Source organism: Sceloporus undulatus, chromosome 1 (assembly GCF_019175285.1).
Source record: "Sceloporus undulatus isolate JIND9_A2432 ecotype Alabama chromosome 1, SceUnd_v1.1, whole genome shotgun sequence".
Lineage (NCBI taxonomy): Eukaryota > Metazoa > Chordata > Lepidosauria > Squamata > Phrynosomatidae > Sceloporus > Sceloporus undulatus.
The window spans coordinates 131,116,405-131,126,921 of record NC_056522.1 but is presented as its reverse complement, the minus strand read 5'-3'; positions in this window follow the sequence as shown (position 1 = coordinate 131,126,921).

Below are 10,517 nucleotides of genomic sequence, written 5' to 3'. Positions count from 1 at the left end.
GATAGATAGATAGATAGATAGATAGATAGATAGATAGATAGATAGATTTCTGAAGAAACTTTTGATCCTCATTCTACCTGGTGTATCCTTGGTGTATGTTTTGCATCAGACTCCAAATGGTGACCTGAAAGGTTATAGTAGTTTTAAAAAATCCCAGAAGCTAGAAATCTGCTGGAATTTGATCTCTCTCTCTATATATATACACACACACACACACACACACACACACACACACACACACACACACAGCAATAGCAATAGCAGCTTCATTTATATACCACTTCATACTGCTTAAGCATTCTCTAAGCACTTTACAACTGTAAGCTAATTGCCCCCATCAAACTGTGAACTCATTTTAGCAATCTCGGAAGGATGCTAGCCTGAGTCAAGCATGAGCCCCTGGCTGGTACTGAACTTGCAACCTTATGGTTTGTGAGTGAGTGGCAGCAATACAGGCATTTAACCACTGCACCATGACAGATTAGAGTTTAAATATTAAATTTTGGTAGAATTTTGGTTTCTAGGATTTTCTTTACCTACTAGAAGCTTTGTGGTCATTTGGAGGCTGATGCAAAATATGCACAAGCAGAATGAGCATAATAAAAAATTTCTTGGGAATATCATAAGTGAATTCACAGTCCTTTCACACAAAAACCCAGTCCTGGTTGACTCTTCATTCCAGCAGACCTATTTATAGTTAGACCTTTTGTTGCTAAATGTATCTACACTCTGTAAATAATGCAGTTTGACATCACTTTAACTGCCATGGCTTCACCCTACAGAATTCTGTAATTTGTAATTTTGTGATCAAAAAGCCTAAAGATCTTTTAAAAGTACAAATCCCAGGATTCAATAGGTGGGAGCTATAGAATTTAAAGTGGTGCCAAACTGCATTATTTCAATAGGTTTAGATACACCTATTGATGATGTTAAAAGGGGGGGAAATGGGAGTCAGAAATCCTTGCAAAACTCTGCAACTGACTCTAAGATCAATCTGAAGTTCATGATCTCTTATTCCCAGTCCAGTCGAGTCAGCATAATACTTTCATAACATTTTTACGTTTTATATGTGTATTTAATAAATATCCTTCCCTTTGGTATTCCTAATACTAAAGCACCTAAAATCCCCAGCTAAAAAATAATATGAAAGGCTTAATATCATTCCAACAAGCATTCCCCCAGTTTAGCATCTTTCTTTACTTTGTTGTTTCATTGTTTGTTTATATATAAGATCTTATGTTTTATGATCTGTTGTTTTATTGTAAACTATCTTAAGCGTGCTCTAGCATAGGAGGGAGCAACAGAAATGACTTCAGTAAATGAAAATAAATTGAAAGAGAAAAAGCTAACATGCATTAGAGCAATGTGTTATAAATATACTGATGTAACAGAACAACAAAAGAAGATGATGTGGGTGATGGAAAGGCTGTCAGTAGGAATGGAACCACAGAACAGAATAGAAGAACAATCCAGAGTCATTCAGATGGTAGAGCAGCAGTATACAAATTATTACTGCTTTAAATGACTTGAAAATCTCCATCTCCATCCTAATGCAGAGAAAGATTTAAACTAAAGGGTGAGACCCAGTGTTTTTAATCTAGCAAATGCTTTTTGAAAAATAATAATAATGAAAAAAAATTGATTCCCTCATTCCCCTGCTACATCTCGGCCTGATTAATACTGGAAAATATTATTTTTTTTAATGGTAGAAGTCTAAAAAGAGTCAGTGCGGTGTAAAGATTTGAGCATTGGACTATGAATGGAGACCAGGTTTCAAATCCCTGGACAACCATGGAAACCCAGTGGGTAACTTTGAGTAAGTCAAACTCACAGAGGAAGGCAAAGGCAAACCTCGTGAATAAATCATGCCAAGAAACCCCTGTGACAGGTTTGTTTTAGAGTCGCAAGGAGTCGGAAATGACTTGAAGGCACACAACAAGAAGTCTAAAGGAAGGGTAGATCACTAGAAGAACTGTTGGATTGCAGCTCCCAGTATCTCTCACCTCTAATAACTGGCTAATGTAAGTTGCAATCCATTTACATATAGAGGACCATGATTTTCCACCCCATTCTAAATGAATGCTATGTTTAATTACAGTTAAATATAAAATAGATACAAAAAATGTACAGGATGAAATCATTTATTGACCAAACCCATTTTTTTCAATAGAAACATTGATAACATCATGATGATCAAAACTCTTAATCTAAAACATAAATCATCAAGCACAATTTGTGTCATCTATTGGGAGCTGTATGAGTTATGTTAATAAAAAAGATCAATTCTGAATGCCCACCCCAATCCCGTTTTTATATATATATGTGTGTGTGTGTATGTGTGATGTTCCCTATTACAGGATACCTTGGAAGGGTTATTTTTCAAAAAGTGATATTCTTCAAAGTTTTTCTATAGATGGTTCTTGTGTGTGTGACTGTATCTTTCTCTGTGTGTGTGTGCTTATTATAGAAGAGTAGATTTCAGTACCATATGGCAGGGGGAATTGCTATGGGAGTTACTCATTGTTACTGAACTGTAGGGTAATTACTCAAACCAAATTCCAGTTGAGGCTTCATTTGTGTGCTGAGATTCAGTCAGATTTTGTTTATGCATGTACTTCAACAACTGGAACAATATCCAAGTTCTGCAGTGAGAAATATCCTAGTTCTCCAGTTCTGCCAGAGCCTGGCAATGGTGGCTTAGGGATTCTGGTTTTGGGATTTAGGGATTCTGGTGGGGAGCTCATGTCTGAAAATTAACTATTCCCATGTGTTGAAATGGATTCATTCTTTTATTCATAGATTTGTGTCCAATCATCTTGAATAATTTAGATGAAAAATGTATCCAAGGACAGTTTTGAGAGACTGTAGCTGCATCTACAGTACAGAAATAATCCAGGTTGACACTGCTTTGACTATCGTGGCTCTGTACTACTGATTTCTGAGATATGTAGTTTTGTGAGATATTTAGCCTTCTCTGTCAGAGAGCTCTGGTGCCACAAAAAACTACACATCCCAGAATTCCACATCGTTTAACTAAATTTCTTTTTAAAAAACACAAAGTAAAAGCAAATTAAAAACAGGAGGAAAAAAAATTAAAAACAGATTTAAAAATGCTTAAAACAGAATAAAATAAAAACACTGAAAGATCCATCTGCTGCAACACACTAAAAATCAAGTCACACTCTCTCGGCCTTAAAGTAAGGCCATGGCAAACTCTTCTGAACAAATCTTGCCAAACCATGATAGGTCCATCTGAAGGTCACCATAAGTTGGAAACAACTTGAAGTTACACAAGAAGAACTAGTTTATGGCAGGATCATAAAGTATGGACCTTAAAAAGTAGAACCTAGCGTAAAAATGAAAAGGATTTATCAAAAACACTGAAGGTGAAATTGAAGACAGGGGAACAAAAAAGCTTTACAGAAAATTTATAGAAAAACCTACTCACACATAATAGGCCCAATTGACCAATCCTAGACTGTAAAGATGGCGGGTTACAAACCGCCATAAAGTACGCGCTCTGCGCGTACTAGGGTTGGGAAGGGCCGTATTAGGGTTAGGAAGGTTCTTACCTTCCTCACGGCCCTTCCTCACAGTATGCGCGGAGTGTGTCGTAAATGGTGGCGCCCATCCACATGGGCACCGCCATTTTGACGTCTTGGACGCTGTGCATCCAGACGTGTCATGGCGGAAGTGACGCCGCAAGGGCGCACTCCGCCTCTTGCAGCGCCACTTCCGCGTTTCGAAAAGGAGCGCCATTTTGGTGCTCCTTTTTCGCTGCGCGGGGAAGCCTCGCGGTCTGGCCTTGAGGGCCATTTGTAACCCGCCAATATGAATATTAAAGCATTTTGAACCTATGCAGGTTTCTGGTTGAACTCAGATGAAGTCATCATTCTGCCATTCATGAACAGACCCTTTGCAGATCTTTGAGTAACTCAAAATAAGGAATAATGCAGGAATTTTATGTTATCCCAGTTGTCTTTGAGAAAGGTGTCTATACTCTCGGTGTCAAAAAATGAATCCATAAAAACCCACAGAAATAAGGCATGTTTTCTTCACAGTTAACAACCCATCCAAATTCAAAATAAATCCATCACATTACCTTGTTTAAAATTCAGCACCAATAAACCTCTTTGGAATGTTCAATAAAAAGCCAATCAAACTTTTTGGATTCCTTTTCTATCTCATTTGGATTCCTTTTCCCCATATATAGGATGCAAACCTGTCTTCCTAATTCATTCTCATTGGAAGTGAGAGAAAGATAACAGTCAACTAACATACATATTTAAATTTTCTACCTCTTCTCTGATCCAAGCCTACAGTAAAAAACACATTTCTCCTTTTCCCCATTTAACCCCATCATCTCAGTCTTTATTGTCAAACAGTTTTCAGAGAGATTGCTGTCTATTGGGGCATAAAAAGGAAAAAGAGGGAAGATGAAAAAATCTAGCAACACCTTTAAGACTAAGTGATTTTTATTTTTTTATTAAAAATGAATTATACAGTATAAATCATGAATAAATGATATTCATTGATTTCCATTGTAACAATACACAAAAGTCTTTTTAAATTTCATCAATTCTTTATGTCTTCTTAATGTACATTTCCATTTAAATAACTTCCCTTTAACCCAGAGTTGGAATATTTCTCTATTGCTTATATGTTGAATATAGTGACATTGTCAATCTGTCTGTCTGTCTATCTATCTATCTAATCTTTTTCTGTCATTTAGCTCACTTTAAACTCTCTGTCTCACTTAATCTTCATCCAAAATAACTATTTTACATTCTGATTTCAGAAAGAGAAACTTCTGTTTGTATCTCATAAATTATAATATTCATGATTTCCAATCTTTTTTCCAGTAGTTTGTGATTGCATTCCAGCCACCTATATTCGTGGTTATCTTGCCTCTCTTCCTTTTTGATAATCTGTCCATTTCTTCCATTTCTAAAAGCTGAATCGTCCATTCTTCAGTCATCAGTGTTTGCTTCAGCTTCCATTTCTGGGCAAAAACAAGTCTTGCTGCAGTAATCATATATAAAATGATTTTCCAATATTTTTTTCTCTGTGGAGAATATTTTTTCTCTGTACAAAGACTAAGAGATTTATTTAAGCACAAGCTTTCATGGATTTTAATCAACCTTTTCATGCACCAATGGAATCATATTACCGGTGAAGTCTTATTATCAAATACCATATATACTCTTGTATAAGTCGACCTCATGTATAAATCGAGGGAAGGTTTCAAGGTCAAAATCCTGGATTTTGATATGACCCGTGGATAAGTTGAGGGTAAAATTTCTATAAAGAAGGATGGAAAGGGGGAAATACCACTTACATCCCTCCTTCTCTGGACCTCTGCCAGTCAACTCTCAGGTGCTGGAGGAGAGGTTTACTTTTAATATTGGATTGAGAAAGGAAGCAACTGGATTTCAATGGAGAGGTTTTCCCTGAGGCTAGGTTTTACAAAAGGTAGCAAAAAGACCGAAAAGAGAAGCAAGTGGTATTAAATGGAGAGGTTTTTCTTTGGGAAGTCAGGTCTTGCAAAGAGAGCAAAAGACAAGCAATTGGACTTAAATGGAGAGGTTTTTCCTTGGGAAACCAGGTTTTGCAAAAATAAAGAGAAGCAACTGGATTTAAACGGAGAGGTTTTTCCTTGGGAAACCAAGTTTTGCAAAAATAAATAGAAGCAACTGGATTTAAATGAAGAGGTCTTTCTTTGGGAAGTCAGGTCTTGCAAAAATTAGTAGAAGCAACTGGACTGGACTTAAATTGAGAGGTTTTTCCTTGGGAAGCCAAGGCTTGCAAAAGGGAGCAAGTAAGTTTTTTTTAAAATGGGGAGTATTTCTGCTAGAAAGCCAAGGCTAGCAAAAGGGAGCAGAGAGAGACACGAGTGCTTTGAAATGGGGAGTTTTTGCACTAGGAAGCCAAGGCTTGGGAAACGGACTAGAGCAGGGAAGGAATTGGTCTTCAAGGGAGATTGGGGCGGCAGGCTTGCTTGCTTGGGGACCCTTCTGATTGACCCCTCTATAAGTCTACCCCAACATTTTAGAGGCAATTTTGGGGCATAAATTTCTCGACTTATATTCGAGTACATACGGTAATACATATAAACATATTCAGTTTTAAGACTCAGCATGGTTTAGTGGTTTGGGTGTTGGTCTATAACTCTGGAGACCAGGATTTGAATACATGGCCAACCATGGAAACCCACTGAGTGACCTTGGGGCATACTCTCTCAGCCTCAGAGGAAGGTAAAGCCAAACCTCCCCTCTGAACAAATGTGCCAAGAACCTCCTGTGATAGGATCACCATAGGGGCTCCTATGTTGGAAATAACTAGAAGGCACACAACAATAAATATTCAGCTTTAATTTCACAATTTATAAGTTTTTCAACACATTGCCAGAAGCCATCTATCATCCACTAATGGAAACATTTAAAAAAGGAGATTCACAGCAGGTGTTTGATACAGGGCAGTTTTTATACTTCACATAGTCTGACCATTGTCATTGGAAAACTGATGCATCCCAAATTTTGGAAGTAACTCAAGCTACCACCCCATTGACATGGAAGCCACCAGATACCACACACAGACACAGTTTACACATTTCCATGGTGGTGAAATATGTCCATTGGGTAAAATACACAAATAGATTTCAGTATTAAGGAAATCAATTCATTTGAGATGTGGTGCTGAACGAGAGTGCTGAGGTTTCCGTAGGCAGCCAAAAAGCCAAACAAAAGAGTCCTATAACAAATCAAGCCTGAACTATCCCCAGAAGTCAAGATGACTGTCAGACATCGGCCATCTCAAAAGAAGATATCACTCATTGGAAAAGACAATGATGCCTAGTGAAATGGAAGATTATATGAAAAGAGAAAAATCAGATTATGGAAAACAAGTATAGAGGAAAACTAGATTATGGAAAGATTCAATCAAGGAGAACATAGCCCTGAGTCTACAGGATCTAGGAGTTGTTGAGGACAGAGTGTCTTGGGGATGCCTCTTTCATAAGGTTGAAATTCACTTGAGGGCAATTAACAACAACATAATTAGGGGGAAATGTGTATAAAATTTCAATGCAGGGATTAAATAGAAAGTCTTGCAACCCAATATGAAATAAGGAAAGGAAGAAAAGATTTTGAAGAAATATACTTCAGTAGAGGCTGAGAGATTTTCATGATGTGTGCGTACAAAACATAAAGGTACAAGGTGCCTGAATGGTGCAGGAAGACAAAGTCCAAAAGGAACTCTTGTTTCAGTCACAACATATCCGGGCTTGAATTGACACTAAACATCCAACTGAGTTGCCCATTCCCACTAGCTGTTCCTTTTGGAGATCTTCAATTTGCTACCTCTTTTATCAACATTTCACATGTTGTGCAAAGAACACATTTTTTTCTCCTAGTTCATGTCTAATTCTAGAATATTTAAGAAGAAATAGCATTTGACAGGGTTCTGTACTCTCCCATTTCTGCATTAAGTGACCTAGACACTGGGTCTGTGAGGTCAATGGCTTTCACTTTAAATCTCACACTGATAGCATGTTGAAGAAAGTGAAATGATTATAGAAGTTTAATAATCAATAATTAACAAGCAGGAATTATTTATTGGACAGTAAATCAATGGCAGCAATGGTGCTCATTTTTATGTTGTCACAAACATAACAGATAATAAGGTATAATCGATAAGAAGCTAATCTTTACATCTTCTAAGAAATGATTGATTTTATATATATTTATATGCTTTACATATATCAAAGTGGCAGAAACTCCGTTTGAGAAAGTTGGGAAACCTGTTCCCTTCTGTGACTGATGATGCAGAAGTTGGGATGACCTGTGCATTTTAAGTCTTTTTTGAAAGTGTTTTTTTCTCCTTGACTAGAGACCTGAGCTTTTTTAGTTTATCATAGACAAGATAGATTTAAAGAAGCAGATTCCATCCTGCTAAGGCTGTAATTGTATATTCCCATTTTCTCTATTATAGTATTTATTAACATCTTTCTTTTTGGGTGGGGGAAGAAAAGTAGTTTCATAAGTACTATACCCAAATTTCTTTCTTTCTTTCTTTCTTCTTTCTTTCTTTCTTTCTTTCTTTCAATAGTGCTTTCTCTGGGAAACTTCCAAAACCAATAAATCTTTATCAAATTTTTCCTAGTTTAAATTCAGTTAAGTCTGAAATCCTATACACAGTTCCCTGACAGCAAACCCATTAAACTCAACAGGACTTATTTCTGAGTAAATGCATTGCTTGAATCAATCATTATTTGAATGTAAGCAATTCTACAGCAAATTATTAAATATTAATATTATTATTCATTTGCCTTGCCTAATGCAATAATAGCCACTCTGAGTCCCAGTTCTGGGAAAGAGTGGGCAATAAATAAATAAATAAATAAAGGAACATTGAATATTACTTGTAAGTGAAGGATTGCAGTTACATAATTCCTTATCACTTCCCCTTTTAATTTTAGTTCAGAGATTTATGGTATCAGTTGCTCCATAAACAATATAATTTGCATACAGTAACATCTTGCTGTTTTATACTTAAATTACTGTACACATTTTAGTAAGCCACCTTCCAGTTTGGAATTCATTGTACCTGCAATCCAACCAATAAATAGTCGGGTCACAAGAAGAATTACCCTAGGTTCATATGTTCATTTGAGTGTTTTCCTGAAAGAGTACAGTAGAATAGTATTATGAGTACCATATGATTGAGCATTTTGAAGGAATCACACCTCTTGGACCTCAACTGAGAGTTTAGATTGTGAGTGAATCTACAGTTATTCCATTCTTTCCACAGTATGGTTTGATTACTTAAAGTTTCATGAGGTAGAATTCACCTTTGAGACTAAAGTGCAAAAGAAGTTGTAGCATAAGTGTTCATAGCCTTGGTCTACTATTGCCCAGGAAGGATCTTTATAATTAGACTGTATGAATAGCCACAGAAATGCAAAACATGTGGGTATGATGATGAAGTGATCAGTTTTAACAATGATCCTTGGAAGAGAAACATAGGAGGAAATATGTTGTCTAAGGCCAGAGTGGGTGACCATATGAATAGTGGAGGGAGGTTTGGAATGTGATGTGTGCAGGCTGGGAACCAAAAAAAAAAAGGAAATGTGTAGACTGGTCAAGAACATCCTCTTGAGGCTGGGGTGTTTCTCCATTGAGAAAGCCATACTATTTCCACTATTAACGCCTAAGAAACTCTCAGATAATGAGTCCAGACATGTCTCTACAGTATCTATTAACAGATCCTTTGACAAAGAAGGTCCCTTTTTAAAAGTCTTTTTTTATGTCTGCCTAATCCCTTATTTTTCTACTTATCCTATATCTAAATGGAAGTGTTTTAACAACATTGGAGGATGACAAAGATGGGCTGGAGAAGTTTTGACACCAGGTTGCCAGGTTTATGTTCAATAAACAATAAAGAATGGGATCCAGAGCTTCAGCACAAAGACTTACAATATAGCCTTAGAGACAGGACATAGGTATTCCCCCTTAACTCTATTTGTGTTGGAAAAATTAATGTTCTGGGTCACATGGAATGCTGCCATGTATAAAGGAGCATTTTAACAGTTGTTTTCGCCAAGAAGAGCATTTTGTAAACACATAAAGAGGGAGATATGTTTTCCATCCTTGTGTGTTTATCAGGTTTAGTCATTGTTAGAGTGATGTGGGAGATCCTAAAATGTTTAACTTCCCTTCCTCATAGCTAATATCTAATATACACACCCAGTAAAATTTAAATTTCCATTAAAAACTAGGAATGTGAGAAGAATGGCAATTTAGAACAAGTTTAAATAAAATATTTTTTAAGGATTATGAAAGTACCCAAGTCAATTAGCATGATGTGTTTTATGTTTCCCCCTTCTCTTAAATGGGCAATTTTTAAAGATGTCATATTTGAGATAATTTTGTCCTCATATTCTTTCTCCTCCTGCTGTTTTATCACATTAAGAGGTCATAATTCTTTGTTTATGATCTTGCAGTCTGTTAACTTGGAGTGTCTGTGATTTCAGAGTTGGAGATTATATATATGCATAGTTTTCTCCTATCAGAAGCAGAAAGGAACCTAGCTTATGGACCAACACACAACACATGCTAAGAAAGAGAAGTCTGAACATCAGGTGCACAGAAAACCAGGTGCATAGAACAGGAAGAATCTTTCAGACACTCCTTGCATTTTTAACCTGGGTTTTAATTGATGACAGAAGAAACTGGTCACACTCCCAATTTAAAGTGACTTAGTATAAAAAGAGAGGCAGTGGCCTAAATCCTATTATTAGTCCCAACTAGAGTAAAGTCAGTGAATCATCTAGCTTTACATATACATTGACTGAATGGGTTTACTCTAGCTGAGACTGACCAGCAAGATCCCAGCCTCTTTTTAAAAAAGAAAAAAAGAAATAAGTTTATTGAAATATTTTAAGTTGACCCCTTTTTTCAAAAAGAAATAAATGGCTCATTGTTTGTGTCCCTGGAGAAGAGAGTAAAGTCATACACTTT